General features: G+C 48.6%; 1 pseudogene; it reads right to left on the reverse strand.

Moving 5' to 3' along the window:
- Positions 1-2,335: 2,335 nt before the first annotated feature.
- LOC103299961 (nuclear prelamin A recognition factor-like) lies at positions 2,336-3,639 on the reverse strand (annotated as a pseudogene).
- Positions 3,640-11,055: the final 7,416 nt, after the last annotated feature.

Genomic DNA, 11,055 nt, shown 5'->3' on the forward strand with positions numbered 1-11,055 from the left:
TGACAATTTCCCAGGCCTTTCCTAGCCAGGATGTCTGTAAATTGCAAATGCAAGTTGCAAACTAGGCATTAAGGCAGATTTAGGATAGAGATGCTGAAGATTAAATGAATTAGCATGAGAAGTAACAGTAACTTGTGGAAAATTAAAGTAAAAAATGACTTTCCTAAAGTGATTGAAACATGAGTCAAAAGGACTTTCTAAATGTATGTTATCTGGGTCTATGTTAACCAAAAGTGGAAGACACGGGTTTTACATGCATTAGTAATCACACGTACGCACAAGTCCCCAAATTGAAAATAACAGTTTTACAAAGTATTAGATTCATTGTATTTTAGTGAAGTAATTTGACTAAGCAGCATCGGATGTGTTATAAGTGTGAAGCCAACTTTCAATTAAGTTCTATCATCAAGGCAACCTACAATTTTCACTAGGGTTAAAAACCCAAGGAGATAGTCTATATCATTTAAATATTTCTGTCCTTGATTCAGGAAAAAAAAAAAGTTGTCAGGCAGTGGAATAGCAGAATGGAGGCGGTTTCTCACTCAGATTAAATATTCAGAATCGGTTATAAACTCTGTAGCTAATGAACTATCCTAGGCTCTTGGGTCACAGTCCATAAAAAGGCTATAAGAATCCTCACTGAACTTTAATATGCAAAGTCTATTTAAATGGGTTTAGATTAACAAGAAATTGAGCAGCTCATTCAACCAATGTTGACAAATGTGCAGATTCCTCTGGAATTAATAATCATTATTTGTTTAAGTTAAAGTAATGACATGGTTCAAAATTCAGGAGGCACACAAAGGCCCTATTAGAAAGTCTTAACATGAAATTCTCAGACCGGCAATTACTGCCTCTCCCGCGAGGCGCACGCTGCAGCAGTCTCCTGTATATAAATCTAGGTCTATATTTTCGCACATTCAACAAAGATGTATAAGTATTCTCTGTCTCCCTTTTATACAAATAGTTTTATACAGACGGTACAAAACCAGTCAACACTGCCAGCATATCATTTTGTATAATTGGGGGGTTATCCCACAATCGTACTTAGAGACTTCCTCAATTCCCTTCAAAGGTGCCTATTCTTCTAGAGTGCGGGCAAATGTGAATTATTCAGCCACTGTTCGCTTGGACACATGGGGATATAACCACAGAAAACTTCTTGAATATATTGTGTGGATGGAATGGAATTTAGTTAACTACTGTCTTTTAAAGGACATTGAGTTTGTTTCCAATGTTTTATCATCACTAATAAGGAGAGAATAAATGTTACTCTGTGTCCTCTTATACCTATTCGGATGTGTTTATGGGAAAATTCTTTCAGTATCAGCTGCCTATCGCCCTCTGGCTGTGCACGCAAACACCTGCCCCTCCCACGCTCACACCAGAGAGGGATTCGTCGATCATATCTTTAGCCGATTTTTCTATTGAATTTTTTACCTTTTCTCACCAACTTACACAAGCTCTTTATAAATATACTAAAGGCCCGGTGCACAGGTGTGGGGGGGGGGGGGGAGGGCGAGTCTCTCAGGGGAGTGGCTGGGCCCATGGGGTGAGAGGTGGACACAGAGGATGCTATCTCACCCAACTGTGGGGCAGGCTGGCCTGCCTTCATCTGCCTGACCCCACCCAGGGAGGGACTGAGCAGGGTGTCCATCTCTTCATTCTCCATCCTTCCATCTGTGACACATGTCACCCTGGCCAGGCCTCCCCCAAAATGAGTTCAGCTCAATCCCTGAATGTAAAAGGGCATGAGGGGGGGGCTCCACTCCAGTGCCCCCTGATTCCAAGCGACAGGACCTGGTCAACAGGACCTGCTCTCAGGACGGTGGCCACAGCTGCAGAACAGAGATCTGTTCCAATAAAAGCTGGGAATGCAGACTTCCGTATGAGCCCCTGTTCCAAAAGGTGGCCGTTTATTCACATTGTGGCAAAGACACCTTCAAGAGTAACGTAAGTGGGTAAAGTCAGGGCCAAGCCGGGCCATCTCCTCATCCAGCCTCTCTGGGGTGCGTGGGCAGGACCAAGTCTCAGCTCTTCGCAGGACACTTCTGGGGTTTTTTAAGCCTAAAGGACAGTAGTCTGTCTCCATTCTTGTTCTTTGGGATTTTTTCACCGTCGGATAAAAGGATACGTACATTGGGGCAATCCTCTCGAGATACAATATTCCAGGTGCACCCATGTGACCACGACAGCGCCCCTCAGAGGGAGGAAGCCGACAGATGGGGAGCAGGGAATTCTAAAAACCAAAGCGATGACAGATATGCTAAGCCTTTCCTTCATGTGTCTGACACCCCTCCTCAGGCGGCCTGCAGGCCGGGTGTCTGCTGGACCTTTACCACTGATGCCCTGGCAGGCTGCCCTGGGCCCTGCTAGGCCCCAGCCACTCCTGGTACAGCGCCTGCACATGGGCGCTGGTCTCTGGGGGCCACACCGGGATGGCAGCGTAGATGCCTTCCATCTGCCGCAGCAGCGCCCTGTCTGCACGCCCGTCCTCGCCTGGGCCTGGCCCCTGCCGCTTAGGCATCCCCGGCGCAGGCCAGGACCTCCACGGAATGGCAGGGGAACTGGCCCTCTACAGCTTCAGGACCACTTCTGGATGTTCTGAAAGCCGTAAGCAGCCTCACAGCATAGCAGAGCCTCTCCGTCCCTTTCAAGAGTGACCTCCTGGCAGTCTTTGTTTCTCAGGGTGCGGTAGGTGAGCACCCCCATGTCCTCGTTGAACAGCTCCTTGGCCATGTGCCTGAAGATGTGTGCCAGGTGCCCGTCGGAGCTGGCACCCTCGTGGAGCCTCACCTCCTCCTTCATGTCTCCAAACAGAGTGTCCACGGCGGTGTCATTCGAGGCAAGGTCACTTTGCTCCACTATGTGGACAATTTCAGCTGAGGTTAACACGCAGTCAGCACCCTGGGAACTATGCAAAACTGTGGGAACACCTTCTCAAAGGGCCTCCAGTTTCTTGTCATAACACGGGGCCACAATGACGTGGAAAATCTTGTCTGGGGACAGGTTCTGCCATCTGGTGAAGTAATCCTTCACCAGAGAGCCCTTGATCTGCTGGGGAGACTTAGCCGTGCAGAGGTGGGGGTGATGGGCTGACCTATCTGCATATCGGTCCCAGCTGGGACAGGCAGAGGTCAGCATGGGTAGCTGGGGCTCTCCCTCACGGTGCCGGCAGTACCGACGCACAAATTCCTTCCGACTCTCCGGGATGCTGAAGTCCGCAGCTATCTTCACGTCAAAGACAATACGCCCCAAGGCTTTTGAGGAAGCCACAGAGCCTTCTGGATGCATCAGTGACACTGAGGCTGAATTTAGCAGCAAAATAAGGCAGAGACTAAGGACACACGGACACTGCCAGCACCTTGTGCTGTGAGGTATCACATTTCTTATTGTGGTTCAGAACAGGAAGAAGTCCTTGGTGTTCTGTTGAGAAACTTGGACTCCTTCCCCTGCAGTCACACAACTGTCACACGCCAGGCAGTCACTCAGAAATATCTTGGCATCGGCCAACTTATGGAATTCTCCCTCTCTCTGTTCTCCTGAGCCGGACTCTGGACGTTGCCTGCGGCATTCTCTTGGTCATCGGTTTTTGGTTTTTTTACTACATTCCTTCCATGTGCAGTGATCACACTTCATCTGGAGCCGGGCAGGTGGGGGTTGGCTCCAGGGACCTGGAGGAAGCCCGGGGAAAGCAGTCAGTCACTGCTGGTCGCCCCTGGTGCTGCTGGTGGTATCCTTCCTTCCTTGTGGAGCATCTAGGGAGGGGAGCGGCCACAGTGCCTGAGGCCGAGCTCCAGAAGGCCGGCAGCGCTGTTGGGATCGTGCCGGCAGCACTGGTCTGTTGGTGCCTGGCCTGTCCTCTGGAAATTGTACCTGCAGGGCTACTAAGGAAGCCAGTCCCCAGTTCTGCCCCGCCTCCACCACTAATTGATTGGAGTCTGAGGGCTGGGAGGAGGGACCAAGAGGCCTGCCTTCCAGCTGCTCACCAGTCCCTGCTCACCACTCACTCCGGTTCCCTGTTAGCCATCCCCTGATCAATGGGAGCCTGCAGGCTGGGGGAGGGACCAAGCGGTCTGCCTTCCACCTGCTCACCAGTCGCTGCTGCCACAGATTCATTGGAGCCTGAGGAACCCAGTTCCCCCATTAGCCATCCCCTGATCAATGGAGCCTGGCCGGGGGATGGACCGGTCATCTGTTCGGTTGTTATGGACCCTGGCTCTTTATATATATAGACTAGTGGCCCGGTGCACGGATTTGTGCACACTGAAAGGGAAATAATTAGAAGAAATATTTTAATGTCACTTTCGCCCTTTCTCTATAATAGAAGTGTTAACCAAATTCAGATCAACGATGACAGATCAAAACACACATGTGCAGTTGGTGGCAGCAAGAACTTTATATGTATCAAACATACGCAAGTAGAACTTAGCCTTTTATATATATATATAATCTGGCCACTCTGTGTGTGTGTGTGTATGTACACACACACACACACACACACACACACACTGAGTGGCCAGATTATTATGATCTCTGAACGCATAATAATCTGGCCACTCAGTGTATATCCGATATAATAAAAGGCTTCCCCTTGACCAGGAGTTCGACCAGCAGGCAGGCCGGCCAACCGTCCATATCCCCTCCCCCTGGCCAGGCTGGCCAGTCCCTACCCATGCACGAATTCATGCACCGGGCCTCTAATATATACTGAATGGCCAGATTATTATGCCTTCAGAGATCATAATAATCTGGCCACTCAATGTATAAACATGTTTTTACATATAATCATTTTTCTAAAATTTTCTGGTTTCTTATATTTTCTTTTAATTATATACTAGGAGCCCATTGCATGAAGTTTCGTGCAATAGACTTTTCCTTCCCCTGGCTGCTGGCACCAGTTATCTGCCAGCAGCAGTTTTCCTCTTGCCACCCGCCGATCAGAGCACCTCCAGCCAGCACGATCAGCCACCCCGAAAGGAACTCCGATCGGGAGGCGCTCCGATTGGCGGGTGGCCAGAGGAAAACTGCTGCTGGCGGAAAACTGGTGCCGGCAGCCATGCAATCGGCCACCCCGAGTTCCGCCACCAGCATCTTCCGCCGGCCCCATGGGTCCTTCCGCAGTGCTGGCCTAAGCAGCGCCGGCCGTTTAGGCCGGCGGGAGGAGCGGGGTTCGGGGACTCGTGAGTCCCCGCCAGCCGCTCCTACCGCCAGCCAATTGGCCACCCTGAGTCCCGCCCCCCCGCGCCTCCAGCCGGCCCAATCATGGGCATAGCGGAGTGATGCAATTTGCATATTACCTTTTTATTATGCAGGATATACTAGAGGCCCAGTGCACGAAATTCGTGCACGGGGGAAGGAGGTGTGTGTGTGTCCCTCAGCCCAGCCTATACCCTCTCCAATCTGGGACCCCTTGAGGGATGTCCAACTGCCCGTTTAGGTCCACTGGGATCGGGCCTAAACAGGCAGTCGGACATCCCTCTCACAATCTAGGACTGCTGGTTCCCAACTGCTCGCCTGCCTGCCTTCCTGATTTCCTCTAACTGCTTCTGCCTGCCAGCCTGATCACCCCCTAACCACTCCAATGCCAGCCTGATTGATGTCTAACTGCTCCCCTGCCAGCCTGTTTGCCCCCAACTTCCCTCCTCTGCCTGCCTGGTCATCCCTAACTGCCCTCCCCTGCAGGCTTGATCGCCTCCAACTGCCCTCCTTTGCAGGCCTGGTGCCTCTCAACTGCCCTCCCCTGCTGGACATCTTGTGGTGGCCATCTTGTGTCCACATGGGAGCATCCATATTGTGTGTTGGAGTGATGATCAATCTGCATATTACTCTTTTATGAGATAGGATAGGGGCCTGGTGCATGGGTGGGGGCCAGCTGGTTTGCCCTGAAGGGTGTCCTGGATCAGGATGGAGTTTCCCTTGGGGCAGTGGGGCAGCCTGAGCGAGGGGCCTGTGTTGGTTTGCAGGCCAGCCACGTACCCTGGCAACCCAAGCAGAAGCCCTGGTATCTGGAATTTATTTACCTTCTACAATTGAAACTTTGTAGCCTGGAGTGAAGCCAAGCCTCCTGCTCGCTCCGTGGCCAGCAGCCGTTTCTGTTGGGGTTTGTGTATATCTTCTATAATTGAAACTTTGTAGCCTTATGCGGAGGCCTGGGACGGCCAGAGTGTGCGGAAAGCGGGGGGCAACCATAGCCTCCTGCTCTTTCCAGCTCCGTGGCTGCTGCCATTTCTGTTTGGATTTGTTTACCTTCTATAATTGAAACTTTGTAGCCTTGAGTGGAGGCTTAGGCTGGGAAGGGCAGGCGGAAAGCTTGGCTTCATCCATTGCCTGGGAAACCCAAGCCTCCCTCCTGCTCTCTGTGGCTGTAGCCGTCTTGGTTGGATTTATTTGCATACTCGCTCTGATTGGCTGGTGGGCGTGGCCGGTGGGCATGGCTTGTGCATGTAGGGGAGTGATGGTTAATTTGCATATTACTCTTTTATTAGGTAGGATAGAGAGAAATATATGTAGCATCCTATATAATAAAAGAGTAATATGCAAATCAACCGAATAGCAGAACAACCGGTCGCTATGACATGCACTGACCACCAGGGGACAGACACTCAACACAGGAGCTGCCCCCAGCCTGCAGGCCCCAATCACTTGGGGCCTGCCAGCCAACCTCTCAGTCCCTCCCCCTGGCTGGCTGGCTCTGATTGCCATAGGGCAAACGGGAAACTGGGAGTGGGTGGTGGCAGGCACAGGTGGTGCCAGGCCAAGGCCCCTGTCCCACTGGTCACCCCCCACACAAAGGGTGACCAGCGGCAGGGGTTGGGGCCAGCGAGTGGGCGGGATGGCCAACCTCTTGGTCCCTCTCCCTGGCTGGTAGGCTCTCATCACCCAATGACGAATGGGGAACTAGGGATGGATGGCAGTGGAGGGTGGGGCCAGCTGCTGGCAGCCAAGGAAGATGGCCCTGATCACAGGCCAGGCCTACGGACTGTACCCATGCATGAATGTTGTGCACTGGGCCTCTAGTATACTAAATTATATATATAATGTTGTATAGAATATGATGTTTCTCTATCTACCTATCCTATATCCTATATAATAAAAGCCTAATATGCAAATTGACTGACCGGCAGAATGACTGCCGGAACGACCAGCTGTTATGATGCACACTGACCACCAGGTGGCAGACGCTCAATGCAGGAGCTGCCCCCAGCCTGCAGACCCCTGGCTGGCTAAGGCAGGTGCCAGTGGGCCCCTTTGTCCCTGATCAGTTGCCCAGATCTAGGCATTGATTGCCGGCCAGATCTAGGATCCCTACCCATGCACAATTTTCATACACCGGGCCTCTAGTCTATTTATATTGCTCATGTTGGAATGTTGAGGATTTAAGGTATTGCATATAGTTCCAAGTTTACTTTTTCCAGGTAGACATAGGATTGTTCTAACATCATTTATTGCATAATCCATTAGACTGAAATGTCACTGTTATTTTATACTAAATTTTGGTATGCATTTGCTCTATTTCTGTTTGTTTTTCTTGCGATGGTTGTTATTTGGTTGTTGGGTTTTTTATGGTGTTACACCAGTCTATGTGTATGTACAGTATTGCATTACTTTAATGACTGAAGCTTCATAATCAATCTCAGTATCTAGGAAGGCTAGCTTCCCTCATATTCTTCACTCTCAGGTTTCCCTTTCAACTACTCATTGTTTCTGTTACTTAGAAATAATGCCATCAGTTACCACAGCCATCCCCATGGAGTTTTACTGGGTACATGTCAATTTCAGAGATGAATTTACAGATAATCCATCTCCAGGTGGAAGTTGGATAGTCCAAGTGCACAGAGTAACCTTCAAACAGGTACTGCACATTTCTGTACATTTATTTACAATAGTTGAGCTTTGCTAGTAGAGTAAAAAGAAGTGTTTTCTATCTCTCTATGCTTAAGCAATTGTTTATTAATAAAAAAGTTATTTATTTTCTCAATTAATTATTGTTTATAATAGCTTTTCCATGTGTTTCCTTAATATCTTTTCAGTTATCTGATCATTTGGAGAGATGATAATTGTACACCTAGAAAATATTATTGTATACTAGAGGCCCGGTGCACAAAATTCGTACACTGGGGGGGTGTCCCTCAGACCAGCCTGCACCCTCTCAAATTTGGGACCCCTCGGGGGATGTCCCACAGGGATCGGGCCTAAACCAGCAGTCAGACATCCCTCTCAAAATCCGGGACTGCTGGCTCCCAACCACTCGCCTGCCTGCCTACCTGATTGCCCCTAACTGCTTCTGCCTGCCAGCCTGATCGCCCCCTAACCACTCCCTTGCTGGCCTGGTCATCCCTAACTGCCCTCCCCTGAAGGCCTGGTACCCCCCAACTGCCGTCCCCTGTAGGCCCGGTCGCCTCAAACTGCCCTTCCAGTCGCCCCCTACTTCCCTCTCCTGTTGGCCCAATTGCCCCCAACTGCCTTCCCTTGCTGGCCATCTTGTGGTGGCCATTCTGTGACCACATGGGCGTAGCCATCTTTTGACCACATGGGGATGGCCATCTTGTGTGAGGGTGTGACGGTCAATTTGCATATCACCTCTTTATTATATAGGATATATATACATATGTGTATATATATGCATATATATACATACACACACACAAGTAAAATATGTAGCATGTTATATATGTAAATATGTAAGTATACATAAACAATATATGTATTATCATACTGTTATTTATTTAGCTAAATATTATTTATGTATTTATGTATATTTGGTCATAGTACATCCTTCTATTTTTTTAAATTAGTTTAGCCAATTATTTTCTTTAAAAAACTAGCTCTGAGATTTCTTTTAAGAAATGTTAACGTTTTTCTTTTTTCAATTCATTACTTTCCAAATTTACCTGCTTAATGTTTCCTGCTTTTCATTCCATTTTTCATATATTAGATGCTTAAATTATTATCTCATTTATTTCCTTCTTGTATATTAACGTACATGTTTAGGCATCTGAATGTCTCTGTGTTTGCTACTTCTATTCCCACAATTTAGATGTTAAGCATATCCATTTTATTAAGGTGCTAGAATGTCTACAATATTTTATTTTAGGCTTACTTTTTCAAATAGAGTTTTTACAGGCTATATTTTAATATTTTAGTATCAAAGTGATTGAAGTCTCACTTTGTAATATCGATTTCATCCTTCACATGCTATTAGAGAATGCTTTCTGTTTTCCTTGGACTGTTGGGATTGATTGTCTTTACCACGTAAGATGTTATCAAGCCCTATTAGTTTCCCATTGATACTAAAACGAAGGTATATTTGATCTCTTTAGGTTACAACAGCATAAAATATTAATTTCATGTACTTATGTAATTATATTATTTAGATATTCTTTATTTTTGTTTAATTTGTCAGGTAAATTAGAGTTTTTTTTACTAATACTATTATTTGATTTGATTTGATTCCATCTCTATATAAACTATAGACTTTGACATTATAATTGTATGTCAAATGGTAGTTATTTGCCTTAATTCAACATTTGGTGATAGAACAGCCACAAGCCTTGATATACGTTACTGACATTTGTTTTGTCTATCTTTGCCCATGTCTTCATTTCATGCTCATTTCAATCTTTGAGAATCACCTTATTATGGAAGTACTTGTTCTAAGGTCAATATTGGGCTTTGATTTGTGATCAAATATAACCCGTTTCCTTTTAATAGTTACACAACCCATTTTTATTTCTTTATATCACAGATGTTTTTCTTGGTTTCAACAGTTCATTTTAATACATCCTGTCAGTTTTAAGATGCACCTTTTTTCATGTTTTCACATCTCTAAAGTTGGGATGCATTACTAAAATCCGTGCAGTAATACAGTTATAAGCTTCTTGCAATTGCTTTTGGCTAGAGGTAGCTACCACTGCAGTGCCTGCCACATGAGACTCTGAACAGCCCGTGTTTCTGCGGGATTCTGGGGGTGGGGGGGGGGGCGGGCATGACTGGGCATCGCAGGCAGCAAACCCCTGAGGACCATATGCCCACTGCCCGCAGCCTCCTGTGGACCACTTTACAGAGACCCACAATCTGCCAGCATCCAACAAACCAATGGCGTGAGCAGCCCTGGTGGAGGAGAAACTCCTGAAGATTTTTGAGACTTAACATCTATAATAATCAATAATAATAAAAGCATAATATGCAAATCAACCGAATGACCAAAGGGCAGAATCACCATCTGGACGACCACACTATGACACGCACTGGTGCCAGGCCAGCCAAGGTGGGTGCAATGTGATTGGTCAGGTGGCCCCGCCATTGCCCCACCATCGCCCCTCAGAGGGAGGCCCAGGCCACCCTCTGCATGGCAATCCATCACGGAGCCCTGGCCAGGTGGGCAGGGCTTCCCTCTGCCCCGTGACTAATCGCCCCAAAGAGAGAGGCCCAGGCTACCAGGGCAGTGGCACTGCAGCAGGTGGGCGGGGCCAGCTGGTAATCACCCCACAGAGGGAGGCCCAGGCTACCAGGGCAGTGGCACTGCAGCAGGTGGGCGGGGCCATCTGGTAATCGCCCCAAAGAGGGAGGCCCAGGCTACCAGGGCAGTGGCACTGCAGCAGGTGGGCAGGGCCAGCTGGTAATCACCCCACAGAGGGAGGCCCAGGCTACCAGGGCGGTGGCACTGCAGCAGGTGGGCGGGGCCAGCTGGTAATCGCCGCACAGAGGGAGGCCCAGGACAGCCAAGCGATCGCACCCCATACCTGTCGGTGACAGGTGGGAGAGCCGCACAGATGGCAAGCAGTGGCAGCGGCAGGGGCAGAGCCAGCTGCCAGCAGCCGGGGGAAGGAAAGCCCCAATAGGCCCTGATCACCGGCCAGGCCTAGGGACCCTACCCGAGGGGTCCTGATTGTGAGAGGGCACAGGCCGGGCTTAGGGACACCCCCCCATGCATGAATTTCGTGCACCGGGCCTCTACTGTAGTAATAATGAGTCTCTCACCTTTCCACATATTCCAGGAGTTCTTGCTGCTCTGTGTGTGGTAACTGCTCAGAGATGCATAGATTTTAACAT

Source organism: Eptesicus fuscus, chromosome 19 (assembly GCF_027574615.1).
Source record: "Eptesicus fuscus isolate TK198812 chromosome 19, DD_ASM_mEF_20220401, whole genome shotgun sequence".
Lineage (NCBI taxonomy): Eukaryota > Metazoa > Chordata > Mammalia > Chiroptera > Vespertilionidae > Eptesicus > Eptesicus fuscus.